Here is a 22,356-nt window from a genome sequence, read left to right as displayed (position 1 = left end):
CACAGGGGCAGGGCTCAGGTACCCTTCACTCTAAGGAGGCCTGTGGGAATCTGGGAGAAAGGAATGAAAAGGGACAATGATTGAACAGTACTTAGGAGGGGGTTGTTAAATGTCAACCCCGATTAATGATAATGGTAATTTAGAATCTGCTTATGGTTTCCATTGTTAGGCTCTGCCAAGAAGTTTCCAACGTGGTATTTCAAAGGGTTCCAAGTCTGGCTGAGGCTGCGGACCTACTTTCGGACGCAGGGTCGTCCGCCTGGCAGGGTGAGCATGGTTTAAGAGGAGCCCGTGTGTCTTGTCATTAAATGTGGGTCCTGTCCAGTCAGGCGTGCGTCTTCATTCTCATTCACCGGGACCCACCCACCCCCTATAAAGACAGGAAACCCCGATCATTTCCATTACAAAGACAAGCTGTTGAGGTTGCCCCTTTTCCTCTACCCCCTCTTCTAGTTTCCATAACCACCCAACCACCCAGCCAACAAACAAAAAGAGTAACTACACTTTCCCCTGGAGAACAATGGACATCAGTAGCTCTGTTGTCAGAGGGGCACAGTGAAGTGGTCAAGGGCAGGTGCACTGGACTCGGGCTTTTGCAGTTCAGATCCTGACCCAGCTGCCTTTCAAGCCTTGATTTCAGCAAAAGCCTTAATTTCTCCAGGATTCACTCTTCTCATTAAGAAGAAAGAAAGAAAGAAAGAAAGAAAGAAAGAAAGAAAGAAAGAAAGAAATGAGCTACAACACTTAAAACCCTAAGAGTGATTCCTGACACGTGGCAAGTGCTTGCAGTGTTACTTAGCTCTTTCATTGCACAGTTAGCCAATGGACCGGGGTCTCCTCCTTTATGATGGGGTTTCTCAGCCCCAGCACTAGCGATAGCTTGGGTCTGATGATCCTGGGTTGTGGGAGGCTGTCTGTGTACTGAAGGATATCTACCTCATTTCTGACCTCGACGTACTAGATGCCAGTAACGATCGTCCTTCCTTTCCCCACCATGGCTTCCCCACCCCAATTACGACAGTCAAAAATGTTCCCAGATATTAATAAATGTCCCTGAAAAGGGGTGGGGGAAGGGCAAGCAAACTTCCTCCGGTTGAGAACCACAGCTTTAGAATAAGCCACAAAAATAATACAAGTGTGCATCTCAATGGCTATGCCCCACTGGGCAAAGGTAGTTTTCCTTAAACTGAAAATTTCAGTACTCCCAGAGGGACTTTTAAGAGTTACATGTCACAGAAAATGATCCCAACACACTTTCCATCATTGCAGTTCTGGTCAGTCACTTTTAGGACCTCCATCCACCTTTCATCTTTGCCCCACAAAGGGTGGCCGTTTCTTAGCTCCCATCCAGCTCAGGTCCCTGCAGAGAAGAAGCAAGACTTACAGCTGTGTCCCTCCCCACACAGTGCATGGCACAGACCAGCTGCTTGATGAAGGTGTATTGACTGGAAGCAAATGAGAGAGTCTTAGCACCTTAGCTCAGTTTCTTTTTCCATTTTCTGTCTGGTTTTGGCTCAGAGGACAACACTAGCTTTTCAAAAAGCAGCAAATTCCACACAAAACAGAAACTAAGTGACAGAACAGGAAAGCAGGAGGTGGAATAAAACAGCCCTGGCAATGGAAGAAAAAGAAATTGACAGAAATCCTCTGACCCCTCACGCTTATCAAGGAAAATGTTACACTTTTCAGCTGACAATGCATTTCTTTCCCTATTTTATGGTTGTATGAGCAAGGGAAGAGGAGGAGGGGAATCCTCCCAGGGGCTTAGATCAGGCAGTTTCTCCCTGCCTTCTGGCTACCACAAGGAAGGAGATAAAATAAGGTGACTGCTTCAACAGAGTTGTCAATGCTCCTCCAGAAGAAAATGAGAGCTCAGAGCAGAAGTCAGGGGAGAACTCAACAATGGCAATAATGCCACCAACACCTAGCCTTGAAACTGAGGTAGAAGAGAAAGGGAAGGGAACATAGGAGAGCCAAGGAAACACCTGGAGATGGTACATGAGAGAGAAAGTCAGGAGTGACCCTGTGGTTCTACTTGCTGAGAGTCCATCATCCTCGTCTTCTTTTTCTCTTGGCCATAGTCTGGGCTCAGATCAGTCCATTTGAATTGCAGGTCCTTAGCAGTAGACTCTTGGGTGGGAAAAGTACTAGATAGAAATAGTCTACTGGCTTTAAGGGGCATGGAGGGTAGGGAGGAGGTGGGGCCAGAATGAAAGCTAGGTAAACTGAGAAAACTAAGGGAGAGGATGTCTTCCCTCAGGCCTCCTTCTTGGCCTCTTTCATGAAATTCCTCTCTTCATAGTATCCATAACCACTGATTTTCTGAGACAAGGGTATTCTTGTTGCTCTCATCCTCCAGAAATTCCATTCCATTCACTCCTTTCCCTGTGCTCTAGCATGGGCACATGAATGAAGCTTTCAGACAGGACTTGGCACTGAACTGCTCAGACAAGGAGATGCCCATGAAGAGTACTTAGACAGTAGATTTTATTGATGGCTACCTTGAGCCCGTTGGGTGGAAAGTTGTAGATGTTGTGTTGATATTGCTGGGGATGTATTCTTTGTAGGAGCTAGTGAGCAACTTTATCCACTTCCTTCATAGACTTTTGCCCTCAAAAAATGATGGCAAGGGGTGCCTGGGTGGCTCAGTGGGTTAAGCCTCTGCCTTCAGCTCAGGTCATGAACTCAGGGTCCTGGGATTGAGCCCCACATCAGGCTCTGGGCTCAGCGGGGAGCCTGCTTCCTCCTCTCTCTCTCTCTCTCTCTCTCTCTCTCTCTGTGCCTGCCTCTCTGCATACTTGTGATCTCTGTCAAATAAATAAATAAATAAATATATTTTTTAAAAAAGAAAAGAAAAGAAAATGATGGCAACAGTGTTAGAAGCATGACATGGGTCACATGCTGCCATCTTGCATTGGCACTGAGGAGTTCCTGGGTGAGCTTTGGCTCAATCAGAGCTCAGTACTACCAGTTGCCTAGGCTGGTGGATGAGGCAAAACCCGGCATAAAAATGTGAGATAAGTGGGGCACCAAAGTGGCTCAGTTAACTGAGCATTCTTCTCTTAATGTTGGCTCAGGTAATCTTGGGGTCATGAGATCCAACCCAGCATTGGGCTCTGCACTCAGCACAATCTGCTTGTCCCTCTCCCTCTGCTCCTCCTTGTGCACTCTCTTTCTCTCAAATAAATAAATAAATAAAATCTTTAAAATAATGTGAGGTAAGATGTAGGGACTAGGCAACCCACCAGCCTATAGAAGTTAGTTCTAAACTGGCCAGGGAAATGAAGGTAAGCAGACCGAGTTGAAGTGGCTCGGGTGTTTTAGTTTGAACTGCTGTAACAAAAATACTATAGCCTGGGTGGCTTGGGCAAGGAATATTTATGTCTAACAGTCTAGAGGCTGGGAAGTCCCAGGTCACAGTGCTGGCCAACTCAGTTCCTGGTAAGAGCCCACAGCCCAGTTTGTGGACAGATGCCTCCTTGCTATGTCCTCACATGGCAGAGAAGGGTGACAGGTCCTGGTGAGTGAAGCAAGCTCTCTCCTGTCTTGTCTTATAAGGGCACTAATACCATCATGAGGACCCCACCATCATGGCCTAATTGCTTCCTAAAGGCCTTATCTCCAAATACCAACCCTAAGGGGACTGGGACTTCAACGTATGGATTTAGAGGGTACACTAACATGCATTCCCTAACACTTGGATCGCTGTCTCTCAAAGTGGTCAGCTTGAAGTTTTAGAGTACTCCATTATTTATGGTCTCCACCAACCAGTGACAAAGAAAGTGATATTTGGCCAGCTGTCCGGGACTTCAGGTGAAGGTACCATGCTAACAGTTATCAAGAGGTCGTCAGGGTCCTAGTCACAGACCTTGCAAATGAGAAGGGTGACCATCTCAGAGCCCACGTCCCCCACAGAGTCAGCAGGAGACCCTGACACCTGTAGCACCTTTACGTGCCCTGGATATCTTCCCAGGAGGGAGTCTTGGTGGTTATTCAGATAACTTTAGCTGCCTTATCATGACGGAGCTTGTCATCTGCTTTCTCCCCTCTATGGCCCTGACCTGCTCCAAACTGATTAAAGGCAAGATGGTCAGAAGATCTAACCAAAAGGACTTGAGCAAATATTATTTCATAGATTAGAAACTGAACAGGTTTCTAATCATCGGGGATGACATGATGAAAATATCGACTCCCAGTAGCTTCCTTGCGACCTCTGGGGATGTCTGTCTAGCTACAGCTGACTGCTTCGTCATGAGCGGTGGCCGGTCCAAGGTCACATTCACCACCCAACACCACCTGGAGCTCATTGCCCCCGCACCCATGACTGCCATATGGTGCAGTTTGGACAGGCAAGGTTCCCCTCTGTGGGGGAATTTATTTTTATTTTTTACTCCCCACAAAGTAGGCAGAGAACAAGAGAGCTGGATTTGTACACTTTTTTCCTGCTTATCAGGGAAGAGCGGCACATGGGTGGAGAAGCTGCAGACCCTACCTCCAGGTCCACAGACCCTCCGACTCCGCAGCCCTTGAACTCCATCTCTTTTTCTAATTGTTTTTTGCCCGTGTTAGGTTAGAAGCTTCTGAAGGGCAAAAGAGAGCGTCTGCTCCGTCCCATTAACTGTCAGTGTACCTCTAAGAGTGTTCGAGCCCCAGCCAAGGACTCAGTAATCAGGGGCTGTTTAAAAGAAAAAAAGCTTTGTGGATTGTCGACTTTACAAAGCTCTCTCCTGCTCTTCATTTCTCAAACATGACACGAGGGCAGAGCAGGCTTGAAACCAGGAGAAATTTCAGTGATATCAGGCCAGCAATTTTTCAGGGCTCCATTATGTTCCGTGGCCCACTTTTCCTGTTGTCAGAACTGAAGAAGCCTCAGCTACACATACATCAAGATAAGAGCCGCGCTTCCATTAATGAAAGGGGAGGGTTCGCTGGGAATCAAGGAGTTCTTTACATCGCAAATGGTAAAAGGGAATTTGTTTGAAGGTCTTATCTGGCTTTTGATCATCTGGACAGGCTTACAGAAGGAGAAAATTTGTTTATTTTAAGGACAAAAATTGCTTTTTCATTGCATCAAATATGTGTTGCAGCTGCTCAGACATGCTGTTCGGAGAGGCAAGCAGGGTAAGCCTGTTCCACCCGTGTGGACAAAATAGTCAGGATCCTGATGAAAACACCAGTGGCAACTGTACGAATGCAAGCGGTTTGTGAAAGTCAAGACGTTCAAAATCCACATCTGACTGCCTCAATGAACAGCATCCTACAATAACCAGAGGTTAACACCGTGAATAAGCAAGCGTCCACTTGCATTAAGAGAAACAGAGCGGGAAAACAGAGAGAACCACGATCATCTGGTTCCTCTTTCCCAGTGTGGGACTGAGACTCCAAGAAGAACAAAGCTCACCTAGACCACCAGTGCCCAACCAGCAGTCCTCTGAGGCATCTGCTCGCTGCCCTACTTCTATTAACTTATTCTGGCCGTGCAGAGACCTCTCTCTGGCCCCCTCTGAGTGCCAATTCTTGGACTTACCCCCCTGTCTGCAGAGGACCCAGCATTATAAAGACCTCTGCCTGCTATCCTGTCTCATTAAAGCGCTTCTCCAGAGAAGATCATGTCTTTGCCTCTGATTCTTACCACAGTGTTTTGCAGATGCTAATAAAGTTTTACTGGGTGAAAGAATGAATGAATGAATGAATGAATGAATGAATTGGCTTCTATCTGTATTCCTGGGTGTAAATATCATCCCTACAAGCTGTTTTCTTTGTGTCCAGGGCAGTTTCAACTCCTAGGCTGATACCAGCTAGTGAAATACACCACATGCCCAGAGTGCCCTTCGTATGTAAATGACTAGTCCTGGTCAGGTCAGCCTTTCCTCTCAATCCCGATCAGCTTTATTTTTATAACCTGCAACAATCCCTTTGTTTCTGCCTCTTTTCCATTCCTACACTCAACCCTCTCCTCTCTTCCGTCACCTTATTGTGTGTCCACCCTAGATCCCTGTACATCCTTTATCACCCGAGCTCTTTCTATGGCAAGGGAGAAACTGAAAGAGAAGCAGTCTATTGCTCGGGCAACTGAACACCTAGTGCTACGCCAGCTTCAGGTGTGGAGCTCAGAGTATATCATGAAGACCCACTTTCTTGAGATAGAAGCTGTGCTCTCCACTAGGCTGTCCATGTTCTCCAACAGGCTCTCCCCTCAAGGCTGTCAAGTGTCTGTTGCCACTCCAGCTTATATCCTTCTAGGTTCTACTCTAGCATTAAAGAAAGGGTCCTGGAATGCCCAGGTGGCTCCGTCAGTTAAGCAATGGACTCTTGGTTTCAGCTCAGGTCATGATCTCAGGGTCATGCGATCAAGCCCTGCGTGCAGCCACGCACTCAGCACAGAGTCTCCTTAAGACTCTCTCTCCCGGGGCGACTGGATGGCTCAGTGGGTTAAAGCCTCTGTCTTCAGCTCAGGTCGTGATCCCAGGATCGTGGGATTGAGCCCCGCATTGGGCTCTCTGCTCAGCAGGGAGCCTGCTTCCCCCTCTCTCTGCCTGCCTCTCTGCCTGCTTGTGATCTCTGTCAAATAAATAAAATCTTTAAAAAAAAAATTCTCTCTCCCTCTGCCCATCCCCTGTGCTTTCTCTCTCTCTCTCAAGTAAATCTTTGGAAAGAAGGAAGGAAGGAAGGGTGCTCTCCCTCAATAGCTCAATAATGAATGCCAGAACTGAGCTTCCCTAGCTCGGTCTTGAGCAAAGTGCATACACCTGTACCAGTCACTACGCCCCCGGGGGTGAAATACAATGTGCGGGATCGGACCCAGCCCACAAGCCAGTGCCGAGCTCAGTGGAATCAACTAAACTCTAAGCACTTGAGCTAAACACTGAATAAGGGTGGTTCCCCCCCAGACAAATTCAGGACCCTCTCACTTCAAGAAGGAGGTATGAATGTCAGAAATAACAAAAGCGAACAAACGCTTACCACCATCCTAAACTTGCTTTCTGGCTTTCTTGTCTTTTCCTGTGTCTCTGCACCTACCCGAGTCCATACGTTCCATGGCTTTCTCCTGCCTTCTCTACTGGTAGCTCTGTTAATACCTTTGTCCCTTCGTCAAACACAAAGAGCAGTTCCATGTTGTCCTGGCAGCTCTCCCCTCCTACAGCCATGTTTCTTCTCCTGCCTGCCCGCCGATTTCCACCCGAATTTGCGCTCACCACTATCACCTGCCAGAATTAGAGTACCTGCTGGTGGTGAGCCTAGTACCGGGGCTGTGACACTGGCTGGAGCTGTTTGCTTCCTCTAGTGAGCACAGAAATCTCCCTCATTATTCATCAGCTTTTTCCTTCTGTTTCTATAAACCCATCAAAACTAAATATACCCAAGCTTCTCCCACCCATCTCAGGAAATAGAACTAACCGCTTTATTCCAGCCTTGGCAGCGTGCCTGCCCCCACCCTTCTCCTCCCCGTTTCCCCATCACACCGTCACCCCAGCTCAGCCCCTCCAGACTTAGGCTCTCACCACCAATCTCTGCTTTCTTTCACCAAACTCGCTTCTCACCTCCCTGAGGCTCTGTTTCTGGAGCTGCCTCCTTTCACCACCCCCTCAGAGATTTCCTCATAGTCAAAATATTTGCATCTTCTCTCTCCCTCACCTTCTACATCCAGATCACCCTCCATACCTTGCGTACAGAACAGTCCATGCAGGTGTCCTTTAGCTCCCTCCACTCCTCTCTGGTCCTCTCACCATGCAACAGTTCTGTCGTGGTTTACCCTCTCCCTTGTCCCAGTCTTGCCTTCCTTCAGTCTGTCCTTCCATCCGGGGCTCAGAGTTCACTTTTGAAACACTCCCTTTCTCATACAAGTCTTCATGGTGAGCTGTGGGACAAAAGTTGCACACACTAGCTTTGAACCTGGGGTGCTCTTCACGTGCCCTCATCTGTGGTATTAATCCGACAGATATCCTGAGCTCCAGTTGGCACCTCCCCACACGTGCTCGCCCTGATGGCTCCACCTGGGATGAAGTTCTCATCTTCCCTTCTGCCACTCCCACGACTAGAAAATTCCTAATCTTTCTCTGAGGCCCCCACCAGCCGTCTCCAACAATTTGGCCCCTCCCCCACCCCAGGACCTTCATCCCACCTTGAAGCAGGATTAAGCCCTTCTTGATTTTAGTCCCTCTAACATCATCCCTTTGATTTGTAACTCCTTTTCAGTGATTGTCTTAGAGTTCCAGCCGTGAACACTAAGAGGGCTGCCTCCACATATCACTCCACTCCATCTCTCATGCCTCGCAGGGCTCCTGGCACACACAGCAAGTGAGATCTTCCCCATGCCTCCCCTCTGGAAGCTTCATCTTCTACAGTATGTCTCTTTCAGTCCCCAAACCATTGTCTCTCCATTTACTCTTCTGCCCCCTATTTCTGGCCCAGCCAGGAGTGAGAATCCACAGAGCTCCCCACACTTCGCCCTAGACATCTTTTCCCTGGAAAATCACTTCCGCTTCTGGGAGCTCCCACTCTGGCTTCCGTCTCACCTTCTTCACATCAAGTTCTGCTTCCTCCACCCGTGCACAATTCATCCACCTCACAAGTGTGTATTATTTGCTCAACACTTTCATCGAATACAGGTCCATTGTCTCTGGGGAGCTTGCTACCACAAGGAACAGTGCATTGCTCCCTTGCGGTCACCCACTTGTCCCCTTGTGACAGGAGATCGCCAGTGAAGTCGCTTTTCCCTCTTCTAGTCATCCTGCTTTGTCTGTTTGATTGTCCTACAGCAATCTCTCCAAAATCTATTCCTCTCCCTCCATGTGTGTAGCTAAGTATGTGATTTATCCCTTGACCATGGACCATATAGAAACTAAGGTTAAGGGGACTATATAGTTTACCATCCAAACCAGGACACCTGGACCATGAACAAAGGAGCTAGTAATAGTTTCCACAGGTATGAACTGGGACCTTCCCTGGCCAATCAGTACATGTGGTCTCCCTTCTTACTTGACATAGTGCCACCCACCCGCCCCCTCCAAGCAGGATCCACTGGGTTTGTTTGTTTGTTTGTTTTTTAAAGATTTTTATCCATTTATTTGACAGAGAGAGCGCAAGTAGGCAGAACAGCAGGCAGAGGAAGAGGGAGAAGCAGGCTCTCCACTGAGCAGGGAGCCCAATGCGAGGCTCAATCCCAGGACCTTGGGATCATGACCTGAGCCAAAGGCAGCCACTTAACCAACTGAGGCACCCAGACATTTCAGGATCCACTGTTTTGAATGTTTCTCCTGGTACCTGAGCATGCCAGCATCACCTCTCTCTTGATTCCAGCCTCAACTGGAATCATATAATGGTTTTTTTTATCTTTCTGTTGTTTTTGTCTTTTTCTGTGTCTCTGCACCTAATGAGTCCATACATTCTGTCTTTTGTCCAAGAAGCTGGAAATTCAGGGGAATGTCCCAGCAGTTCCCCTGCGTTTAGCATCAAATTCATTCTCCTGCTGCAGTTTGCTGGAAGTCTGCCTGATCCAAATTCTTTGTTCCTTGCGTGGTCAAGCAAGCACAGGTGATTTTTGGTCTTTGTTCATTTTCCGCTCCGTTTCTTCTTTGGGCAGTCTCCATCTAGAAGAATCACTTCCCCCTACAGTTCCAATCTACTTTTTTCCTCCTAATTAAATTCCAGCTTGAAGGTCCCCTTCGCCTGGAATGATGGTGAAGAATCAGGGAAGAAAATATTTTTAATCCAAAGCCAAACATTGACCTCCCCATTTATGGAGAAACACAGAGAAAATCAAGGGGGTGGGGGACAGTGGAGATGATGGTATTTATCCACACAATCTCTTTCACATTTTACCCTATAAGTACCTTGCACTAGGACTCATGCCTTCTGCAGTTCAAACACTAGCGCATGCGTATCTCAACAATAACATTATCAAAGACGTTAAGTAATGATTAATGCACTTTGGGAGACAGCTTCTGCTTGCTTCAACATAAAGTTGCCAAAACGGTACTTAGAGGCTCAGAGCTACAAGAAAAAAAAAATGCTGATAATTTTCTATTCTCAGGAACATTTTTCAATTTAACGAATATTATTAGTCCAAAAAGCAAGAGCACCCTTGCAGATGGGTGCCGGTTCTGACATGTGCCCGGACATTTCTCACCTTGCAGCAGAAGCGGCTCCCTCTTCTGGTCAGCGCCGAGGCAAAGCGCAGAGGAAGGACCGCTCTCCCTTCCCCGGGAGGACGCCGAGGTGGAGTGTGAGAAAGACAGTCCGTCTTAACTTTGGCAAGACAAACGCAAAGATGGGAGATAGGCTCCGCTCAATTATCACCTTCGGTTTAATCAGCTTTGCGAGGCTTTCGCTCTAATCAGAGTCCGAAAATGCCCACCATGGGACCCGGCAACTCCAGGGAGTGAGAACAATCGCTTCCTTTCTCATCAAAGCCTGCAACCCCGCCAGGCACCGCGGCTGGAGCGCGCGGCCCACCCGCTCCCCATCAGCCCGACACCGGGGAGCCCTGCCAAGCTGAAAAGGAAGGGGACGGCAGTTCAGGTCATTACAGAGCCGCTGCCAAAAAGTGCTCAGAAAATGGACAATTAATTTCGGCTGTCAAAACAGATACTAGAGGAGCCCAGTTAGATTTCAAGCATTTTTTTCTCTCCCAGCAAATCCAAGGCTTTGCCGGTGATAAGAGATGGAGCAGATTCTGGGCATATTTGTGAGACAATATTACACAGTGGTTAAGACTGCTGTAGACTTTGAGATCAGATTGCCTGGTATGGCTCCCAGCCTTCCTTCCCCTACCCCCACCCCTGCTGTATCCACAGGCATTCTATTTAACCTCTCTGAGCCTCAGTTTTCTTGCCTGAATGTTGGGAATAGTACAAGTAGAGAGAAGGAAGTGGGGGAGGCTCGGTTTGTGTGGAAAGCTCTAGGCATTGCTTCCGTCCCAGAGCAAGTGGTCTATATTGGATGCTGTTTCTTGTGATTATTGATAGCTGTGATATTCTCATGCAAATCCTCCTGCTTCTCTTGGAAGTTAATAGGTTCAGTTTGTTTGTTTCCTCTAGGTGAATGATGACTGGTTTGCTGAAATTTCAGACAATTTTCTGAAAATTGGTGTCTCTGGGGAACCCTCACTGGTAAGCAACGATTTATTGACTTGGGGAAAATGTTCCACATGAATGTAAAACCTCAAAGAAAAGAGAAATATTTTTTGTTGTTGTTCTCCCCCAGTGAGGCTGTAGCATAGATGACACATACATAAGTAAAATGGAATTTGAAAAGCAAGAGGCAGAGTATTTTGAAAAAATTAGAAGTTTCTTATAAATCTTTACGAAAATGCATCTGTGTCAACACAATAAAAATAATATCCCACCCTACTGGTTTTCATCTTCCAGCCCTGGGTCGACCCTAACGCATTAACCCTTCCATCACTGTCCAGTGAATGAGAAACCATTTGCCGCTGCTCTTTAGGACACAGAAGTGAACATTCTACCCTCATCTCCCATGGGAAGTGCTTTCTCTCCTCACAAGATCATAGTTTTCCAGATAATTCAAGAAAGCAATATCTTTTTCTCTTTTTTTTTTAAGTAGGCAACCACACCCAGGGCAGAGCCCAACACGGGGCTTGAACTCACAACCCTCAGCTCCACACCTGAGCAAAAATCAAGAGTCAGACTTAACGGAGTGAGCCTCTCAGGGGCCCAAAGAAAACAATATCTTAACTGTATATTGTATAATACCACTTAATGATATTCAAGATAAATCTTCATAATTGGGGAAAATAGGCAACTTTTTCTGGTTTGGGGGCTTTAGGGTTTTGTTTTTGTTTGTTTGTTTGTTTGTTTTGAAACCTCACCCTATTTGGCGGGCTCCTCTGCTTCTCTATTCCCATTAACATATCCCATACTATTAGGGAGAATTCATGCGACACTGTCTTTTATCTTATTCTATTTTTTCTATTTATTATTCTTTTTAATTAATTCAGGTGTAGTTGTATTAGTTTCAGGTGTAGAATAGAGTGCTTCATCAATTCTGTACATTGGTCAGTCCTGACCATAAGTGTACTTTTGATCACCTTCACCTCTTTCACCCAACCCCTCCCCTTCCCCCCAGCAGCCACCAGTTTTGTTCTCTGTAGTTCAGAGTCTGTTTTTTTATTTGTCTCTTTCTTCTTTTTTCATGTGTTTTAGTTCTTAAATTCCACATATGAGTGAAATCATGCGGTATTTGTCTCTGATTGACTTATTTCACTTATCCTTGTACTCTCTAGATCCAGCCATGTTGTTGCAAATGGCAAGATTTCATTCTTTTTTATGGCTGAGTAATATTCCATTGTATGTGTATGTATGTGTGTATTACACACCCACACACACCACACCTTCTTTATCTGTCCATCTACCCATGGGTACTTGGGCAGGTACATAATTTAGCTATTGTAAATAATGCTGCAATAAACATATGGTTGCATATGGGGCACCTAGTGGCTCAGTGAGTTAAGCCTCTGCCTTTGGCTCAGGTCATGATTTCGGGGTCTTGGGATCGAGTCCCGCATTGGGCTCTCTGCTTGGTGGGGAGCCTGCTTCTCCCTCTCTCTCTGCCTGTCTCTCTGCCTACTTGTCATCTCTGCCTGTCAAATAAATAAATCAAATCTTTAAAAAAATATATGGGTGCATATATCTTTTCAACCTAGTTTTTTTGTGTTCTTTGGTAGTGGAATTATTGGATCATATGATAATTCTATTTTTAATTTTTGAGAAAACTCCATAGTGTTTTCCATAGTGGCTGCATTCCCACCAACACTACATAAGTGTTCTTTTTTCTCCACATCCTTGCCAACACTTGTTTCATGTATATTTGATTTTGGACATTCTGACAGGTGTGAAGTGAGATCTTGTGGTTTTGATTTGTAATTTCCTGAGGATTAGTGATGTTGAGCATCTTTTCATGTGTCTATTTGGCCATCTGATGTCTGTCTTTGGAGAAGTGTCTATTCATATCTTCTGTCCATTTTTAAATTGGATTATTTGTGGGGTTTTTGGTGTTAAGTTGTATAAGTTCTTTATGTATTTTGGACACTAACCTTTTATTGGATATGTCATTGCAAATATCTTCTCGTTCAGTAGGTTGCCTTTTAGTTTTGTTAATTATTTATTTTGCTGTGTAGAAGCTTTTTATTTTTATGTGGTCCCAATCATTTATGTTTGCTTTTGATTCTCTTGCCTCAGTTGCCATGGCTGATGTCAGAGAAATTGCCGCCTGTGCTCTCTTCTAAGATTTTTATGGTTTCACGTGCCACATTTAGGTCCTTAATCCATTTTGAGTTTATTTTTGTGTTTGGTGTAAGGAAGTCATCCTGTTTCATTCTTGTGCATATTACTGTCCAGTTTTCCCAACACCATTTGTTGAAAGACTCTCTTTTTCCCGTTGCCTATATTTTCTTCCTTTGTCAAAGATTAATTGACCATATAACCATGGGTTTATGCTGTTCTATAGATCTGTGTGTCTATTCCTCCACCAGTACCATACTCTTTTGCTCACTACAGCTTCATAGTATATCTTGAAATCTGGGATTGTGATGCTGCAGTTTTGTTCTTCTTTTTCATGATTGCTTTGGCTATTCAGCATCTTTTGTGATTCCATACAAACTTTAAGATTGTTCTAGTACTGTTTTAAAAAATACTGTTGATATTTTGATAGGGATTGCATTAACTCTGTAGATTGCTTTGAGTAGTATGGGTATTTTAACACTATTTGTTCTTCCAATCTGTAAGCATGGAACATCTTTCCATTTGTTGGTATCATTGTCAATGTCTTTCTTCAGTGTTCTATACAGGTCTTTTACCTCCTTGGTTAAGTTTATTCCTGAGTATTTTATTATTTGGGGGGTAATTGTAAATGGTATTATTTTCTTAATTTCTCTTTTTGCTATTTCATTATTAGTGCATAAAAATGCAACAGTTTTCTATAGATTGATTTTATATCTTATGACCTTACTGAATTCATGGATTAGTTCTAGTAGTTTTTTGGTGGTCTTTAGGACTTTGTATATACAGTGTCATGTCATCTGCAAAAAGTGAAAAATTTACTTCTTCCTTGTCAACATGGATGTCTCTTATTTCTTTTTCTTGTCCGATTGCTGTGACTAGGACTTCTAGTACTATGTCAAATAAAAGTGGTAGAAGTGGACATCCTTGTCTTTTTCCCAATCTTAGGGGAAAAGCTCTCAGTTTTCCACAATTGAGTATGATATTAACTATGGGTATTTCATCTATGTCTTGTATTATGTTAGGCCAACACTCCTCTTAAAAACCTTACATCCCGTGATCTATTTTCATGCCTATTATCGCAGAGACTGCCAGTATTTTATGTCCATCAATAATGTGCCCAGGCAAAAGACTACATTTCCCATCCTCCCTTGTAGCCAGGTGAAGCCTTGTGACTAAGTCCTAATCAATGAGATACAAGCTAATGTGTTATGCAAAACTTCATAAAGGCACCATAAAGAGGACTGACACTTCCTAGGATGGGAGTGCACCCTTCTTGCCTTTCCTTCTTTCTCTTTCTTGCCTACTGGAATGTGGATGAGCTGACAGGAGCTCCAGCAGCTATCTTGGACTATGTGGTAAACCTTGAAGATAAAATTTAAGAAATCACCATATCACTCCCGAAATGTCAAATTCCAAAAAAAAAAAAAAATTTATAGGAGAGAAATAATCGGTCTGGTCTGAGCCACTGTTGTTTGGGGCTTTCTATATTATGCAGATGAACTCGACCCTATTGACACACGTATTCCCCTACCCCCATGCCTTTTTTTTTTTTTTTTTTTTTTTTTGGCCCCAGGATGAATTCTTTGCATTGGCTTATCTGAATATCTGTTCTCAAAGTTTGTTCTGCCCAAGATAACATAGCAAGGTTTATTACACTGCCCACCCTGTAACATTTAAGATAGCTTACAAAAATATAAAGCCCAGGTGAGTGGGGATATTAAGATGTGTGTCAAAACTTTGATTCTTCAAAGAGCTGTTTCATTTTAGGTAGAGAGAAAAAATAATTTTGTAATCGCACTTTGCACACTAACTTGGCAACCCACTTCACCAGCATGAGAGATTACCAATCAGGGTGAATGGCTCCCTAAAAACTCAAGTGAATGTCACTTTTCTGTGAAGGAGCTCCGCTTTCTCCTTTTCACCATGATGTTCAAATCTCGAAGAATACTTCCCATGTTGTGCTGCAATGATTTTAGCAAGTCTTTTCTTTTACAGAGACTTTCCTATTTAAGTCTGTGTTCTGAGGGCCAAGTACAGCACCTAACAAATGATAAATGCCCCAAAAGTCACAAATCTTTAAGGAATGAATGATGTCCCTTACTAGAGGGTCATTTGAACTATCATTTCTATCACCAGTTGAAAATTAATGTAGCTTTCAAAAATCCAACCTAAAAAATATAATGACAACAATAATTAACATTCTACATATGAGGTCATTTGCTAAGCTTGAAAAAGCTCTGTAAGAGCACTAAATGTGTGTGTGTATTTCTATATTTTATCTTTATCTGTGGTCCATGCTTTCATAAAGAAGCTATGGAATTTAGTGCCGTGACCCAGTCATAGACCACTCCACATCCACAGAGCCTGAACTGGCTTCTGAGTGTCTTCCTGAGCACACTTTTTATAAGAAATATTTGTTCTGGGGGTGCCTGGGTGGCTCAGTCATTAAGCGTCTGCCTTTGGCTCAAGTTATGATCCCAGGGTGCCGGGATCCAGCCCCACATCGGACTCCCTGCTCAGTGTGGAGTTTGCTTCTCTCTCTCCCTCTGCCTGCCTCTCTGCCTACTTGTGCTCTCTATCTCTCTGTCAAATAAATAAATAAAATATTAAAAGAGAGAGAGAGAAATATTTGTTCTGTAATCTACCTTTAGGAAGCAAAATAATATATGACATTACTGGCCACTCAAGGCTTGGTCCATGAAAGGAACTCAACTGTTAACATTCACATAGTTTACCATTTTGCCCATCTGTGGAATGAAGATTAGTGTTAAATAATGAACAATGTAGAATGTTTTAGGGGTGAGGCAAAAGAGGCCATTTGAATGGCACAGCCTCACAAAATCACAAAACCCCCCTGGAAACACCCAGGTAGTGAAATCCTGCTTTTGGTTTTGTTTTTTTATCACAGAAAATGTCACAAATATTACGATGTTGTATAGTTGACTCTTGAATAATGGGTTTGATCTGCATGGGTCCACTTAACACGTGAACTTTTTCTTATAGATACAGCATTGTAAATGTATTTTCCCTTCCTTACAATTTTCTTAATAACATTTTTTTCTAGCTTACCTTATTGCAAGAATACAGCAGATAATACATATCACATACAAAATATATGTTAATCATCAGCACCCCAACCCCTAACTTGTTCAGGAGCCAGTTATAATTTCTTGGAGTCACCTGGTCTTTTCATCTATCTCATTGAAGATGTTTGATCTGGAGGCTAAGGAGGTTTTGGTTCTTCACTATGGTTACCCTGACCAGTTCTTACCTCTATCCACCGCTTAAGATCCCAGATCACCATTTCATTTCAGTCAGAATAAATGGGGTTTGATGCCTACAAAGTACCTTGAGTTTTTACTTACTTTCCATCCCTGATAAATGACAATGCAAGTAATATTCTTGTGACACATACCATGAGATTGTCTGGAATAAACTAATTTACAGCATTTGGGGGGCCAGAGCTCACACTGCAAGTGGTAATGTTGATGGACCACATTGGGGCAAATAGAAGAGTCTGCTCTTGGGTAGACGAGAGCTGCTATAGGTTTTGGCTTCCCCAAGCCCAATATCTAAGCACACCTTAATCCTTAAGGCCTGTTGGTTGCAGATCTCAGAGTTGTAAGACTATGCAGCATATCATGTATACACAGGGAATCTATAAAGATACAGAGTATTTCTGTGTGTATATAATCATGGGATTATTTGTACATCTTTAAGTATCTAAGTCTAGATACAAATACAGCCTAACAAGAACACCTGCAGTAGGAAACCTAAGTGCCGGTGAGATCTTCTACCTTCTGTCTCCCACCTTCTCCCAGGAGGAGGAGTTCCTAATCTGCTTGGTCAATGCTACCACTTGCCTTACCAGGCAACACTGCCCTTAATATGCACCTTCAGTTTCACCTTTGTTTAGTTTCTCTTCTTTCAGTTTAACCTCTGTTTCTACACTGAAGTCTCTAGATCAGAGTGTGCTCGATAGATCCAGACATTTTCTGGAAGGAGAGAGCAAAAGGCTTGTCTTGCAAGCCTCAACTTGTTTCTCCAGTTAAGCTTTTACTGGCAGGCCTGTGCTTCTCCACCATCGCTTTAGGGACACTTGTTTTCCCTTATACCTAACTGTGCTCTCTGTGAGGAGCTCTCAGGGTTAGGACACCTTCAGGGAAGAGGAAATGTAAGTGATAAGATTGGACCCATGTCTTAAAACCCTAGGCTACTTGTTCCCTAACCAAAAAACGATCATATCCTTTATTGACTAGACTACACTTCCTAGTCTCCTAGGAAGCCAGGTGTGGGTATGTTCTGGCCAATGAAAAATCAAGAGAAATGTTGTCTGGGACTTCTGGGAGGGCTGCTTAAAGGCAGCTGACCCAGCTGGGAGAAGCCCTTTCTTTTGCCTGCAGCTGGGATATGATGGTTGGACTTCAGCTGCCATCTTGGACCATGACGTAACCTTGAACATGAAAGCAATGAACTAGAATGGTGGAGCAAAAAAGATAGGAATCTCAGGCTCTGAAGACATTGTGAAACACTTATTAAGCCCTGGAAATGTCTATCATTGAACTTTTTCTTTTTATGTGTGAAAACTAAACTTTTTTTTTACATTTAAGTTACTCTTAACCTCGAGGTTTCTATTAAATAAAACTGGACAAAGGTCTAAGTGATACAATTATCTTTTATCGTCAACATTTTATCTCTAATTACTAATGGTTAAAATGACTGACACCACAACCACCATTACCACTATTGTCTATAACACTATATAACTATGCAGAGAATCAAATGTCTCCACCAACCACAAAAGCCACCAACATTCCAGCAAGAGTGAGCAAAATTCCTGCCCTAAGGATGTCTCCCTCACATTCTTGAATTTCTAGGGAAGGTACAAATTCCTTGCTACTTCCCTGCTAGAAAACAAGGGTGGACCTACACAGACCCAGGAAATGTGATCGTAGGATAAGCACCTATAGCCTGGGTCACATCAAGAGATTGGGAGACACTGATATGAAGGAGCCAGATATGCCTGTTCTTGTACCCCACTGCTGGACAAACAGCCCAAATTCAAAGATTTGGAGGAATTTGAAGATACAGTGGTTATTCAGATCATGCTTCAAATGGGTTTTTAACCACAATGCTATCTCAATGCTCAATTCCAGGCACTCCCACTGACACTTAGGCAACAACACCTACCAATGTGCTGGCTAAGAAATCACTTTCCTACAAATACAAGGAATCTAAAAACCAGAAAATGGTTTTTTAATGCAACTATTATCTATTTATTTTGAAGAACCATTTGTTCACTGCAATAACAGAAGTTCCTGCTCCCTGGCCACCCATTCCCAACAAACTTCAGCAGTCCGGTTTGGGCAAGAGTTGAAATCTAGAATGAATATGTATAGTTTTGTTTAAGCCTAAACCAAACATTCTCAGAAGGTAAGTGTCCATTTGCTCTGGAAAGCAATTTTAAAGTAAGCAACATTAAAATTCTTTCTGGTGTGAATAAGCTATGAACTGAGTCCTCTAACCAAGGGCCTTGAATAAATTTAAGTCTTCTACCATGATTTGAATGCTCATGGTGCCCAATAAACAGCAACCACTAATGAGGGCAAAAATACGAACTCATCGGAGATTTTAGGTATAAAACTAAAGATTAGGCAAGTCTCCAAATTAAAACTGAAACTCCAACTAGTTGGAGACTATCTCAACTTAGACAGGGAAATATTCCCCTGTGGAAATTAGTTTCAAAGGAAAGGAAGGAAGACATTTGGCAGTCCAACGGCCCCTTTCTTCCAACAAATTGGAACCCATCATCTCCCAAGAAAATATAGAAATTCAAACAAAGTCAGGGTCAAATCAAGAATTAAAAAAAAAAAAGAAAGAAAGAAACAATTAGGGCACAACTGGCTGACATATGTCAGCTGGCATTCACCAGGAAATCATCAGGTCTTCTGGATGGAGACACAGGATTCTCTCTGTTCTGAAGAAGGACAACCAAACATGGAGCTGTGGATGGCCAAATCACATCACAGATGTCACCCCATTTGGTCATTGCCCTAGGTCAAGAGTAAATAACCCTGTTAAACTTATTTCAAAATCCCCTGAACACATACTATTGGTTTCCTGGCTGTTCTGAGGTAAAAAAAAAATATATATATATATATATATACTAACTAGTCTCACATTCCTGCTACTGAATCATTATCATGATTGAGGACTCCTCACAGAAGTAAAAGAATAATCACTTGGAAATACGAATTTTCAAAAACAAAGTTGCGGCACGAGATTCTATTTTTCACTCACATGATCATTCTCAGTTACATCTGGTCAGTTCCACCTTTAGTCAGCAATGACACTAATACATAACAAATATTTATTAAACTTTTAAAATCAAACACATTTTGTTCCTAATAAGTTTGGACTTCTTGGAAGGGTTAGCATTACATCCTTTATAATTTCAGATATCTGGATGGTAGAGAATTCATGGCTGTGTTTCCCCATCCCTCAAGCTGAATCCTGTTCTCCCTGCTTCCTCAAAAGTTGTGGAGATGAACTATGAGAGACTGTGGACTCTGAGAAACAAACTGAGGGTTTTGGTTGGGCGGGGGGGAGGTTAGGTGAGCCTGGTGGTGGGTATTAATGAGGGCACGTATTGCATTCAGCGCTGAGTGTGGTGCATAAACAATGAATTTTGGATCAACGAAAAAATTTTAAATTTTTTTATAAAGCTATGAAGGAAGATGGATGAAGCCTTCAGGGAATTTATGATTTAGAAAGGAAAAGAACAAGCTATAAAAATGCAGAATATAGGTAAAGGGAACAGCCTGCCTTTGGTCCTGGAACTCAATTTTGGAACTTCCTTTATCTCTAGTTCAATGTGTAACATTTCCTAGAGCCTCACAGAATGCCTGCCATGCTCTGGGAACTTAGGAGTTATCTGCCAAATGAGTGAGCAGATAAGAATGTTCTCCAGATCCCACCAGATTCCATCCTAACTCCTTTCAAGCAAGTGACTGACCCTGGCTCAGCTTCAGTTTTCTCATCTGTCAAGCAGAGTGATAATAACTAGAGTTTTCATAAAGTACCTCATAACATAATAGTAGTAATAATAATAATATTGCCGTGAACTCCTCAAACATAGGCACTGTCTTTTCATTAATACGATTTTAGTACCGTAACTACAGAACTAGACCAGAACAAGACATGTGCAGCTTTCGTCAGACACCATTTTAATATCTGTAAGAGCTGTAGCTCTTCCACAAAGGAACATTACAAGAAAAAAAAAAAAAGAATACAGAATTCTGTTTACCAGAGAGAATAAGGTTGAAAGAGGTTGTGAAAGAATTATGGAAGGGCAGGGTAATTCGGTAAAATGTCAGTAAAGTAGGCTTTTTTTTTCTTTTTTTAAGATTTTATTTTACTTTATGGGCACCTGGGTGGCTCAGAGTTTGGTTAAAGCCTCTGCCTATAGCTACCGTCATGATCCCAGGGTCCTGGGATCGAGCCCTGCATCAGGCTTTCTGCTCGGCAGGGAGCCTGCTTCCCTTCCCCTCTCTCTGCCTGCCTCTCTGCCTACTTGTGATCTCTGTCTGTCAAATAAATAAATAAAAATCTTTTAAAAAATTTTTTATTTTACTTTAAAGCGAGAGAGAGCATGAGCAGGGAGAGAGGCAGAGGAAGAGGGAGATAGAGAATCCCAAGCAGACACCATGCTGAGCCTAGAGCCCAAATCAGGGCTCGATCTCACAACCCTGAGATCATGACCTGAGTTGAAACCAAGAGTCAGACATTTAAGTGACTGAGCCCCCCAGGCACCCTGACAGTAAAGTAATTTTAAGGCCAAAGGTGAAAATAAAGATGTGTCCTAAGATCATTAAATGAATGTGAAATCCAAGTGATCAATGAAGAAAGCCATAATCTTAATGAGGAATGTGGAATTCAATGTACTCAAATCAGGAGGAAAAATGAGTTAATGACCTATCTCTAAACCAAGAGAGACCAACTCATAAAATATAGGAGTTTGGGGTTCATGTTGTACAATAAGTGTTAAAAGGGAGTTGGCATGTGGTCAGTGTCTCAGGGAGAATCCATTTCCTTTCTCAGCTGAAGCCTACGGTAGATTTACAGCCACAGTCTGCTGAAATGGTCTCCCCACTTGTGTGTGACACCATGGTTTTCAGGACCAGGTTAATGTTTTTAACCCATAGAAATTTCAGAATAGAGTACAAAGATTAAGTAAATTGAATCTAAATCATTAGTGCTGTTGTACTAAGTTCAAAAATAGGGTTTTTTTAAAAATCCACAATACAATCTGTATATATTTGGTATATAAAACATTGGCAAGCATTAAAAAATGTTTATTAAGTATCTAACAGGTTAGCCTCTGAAATCAATTTAAATTTGTAATTGAGTAATCAATTTTAGATTCCTAATGTGAAGCTAAATGACATAAACAGTACTGAAATGCTTACTAGAACTTAAGAATCACCATCTTATAAAGTTTAATTTGTTAGCTTTACCTGGAGTGTTTTACATAGGAAGGTTTTTTTCTCTTAGAGAAATTTGAAGAGCTTTAAAAGAAAAATTAATATAGTAAATTGATAAAAGCAGTACAATATTTAAAGGAAGTTTATTAACTAGGTTTATAACCAGAATTGATTAAGGGAGATTGATCCATTCAACCTGAGGCGAAGAGACATAAATCTAAGCCTCCCTTCAAAGTGCTTGTTAAAATGATTAAATTAACTAGCAAAATAGGATTTGTAAAACGATTCATTCAGCATATTTACTGAGTGTATGCTGTGTGTTGGGCATTCTTTTGGGTGCAAAATCAAGGACAACAAACTCTTTATGGGGCCCAGATTCATTAAACTTAAGAGCTTTAGAAAAAAGCAACTAAGTCATTAAATGTTTTGCTTTAATATATTGGATATTAATTTTTAAAACAGGTCAGCTATAAGTAGTCTTTTCAAAATATACCCTAGGGGACATCAAAAAATTCACACTGGCAAGGCTCTCCAGTCACCCTGTACCACTGGGGCTGAGATCGCATTCAACTCCTCAAATTGTATGTGGCTTGAGTGTTGAATCTTCCATATTGTCTTTCGCATCACTCACA

Source organism: Lutra lutra, chromosome 4 (genome assembly GCF_902655055.1).
Source record: "Lutra lutra chromosome 4, mLutLut1.2, whole genome shotgun sequence".
NCBI classification, from domain to species: Eukaryota; Metazoa; Chordata; class Mammalia; order Carnivora; family Mustelidae; genus Lutra; species Lutra lutra.
Note: the sequence above shows the minus strand (reverse complement) of the source record.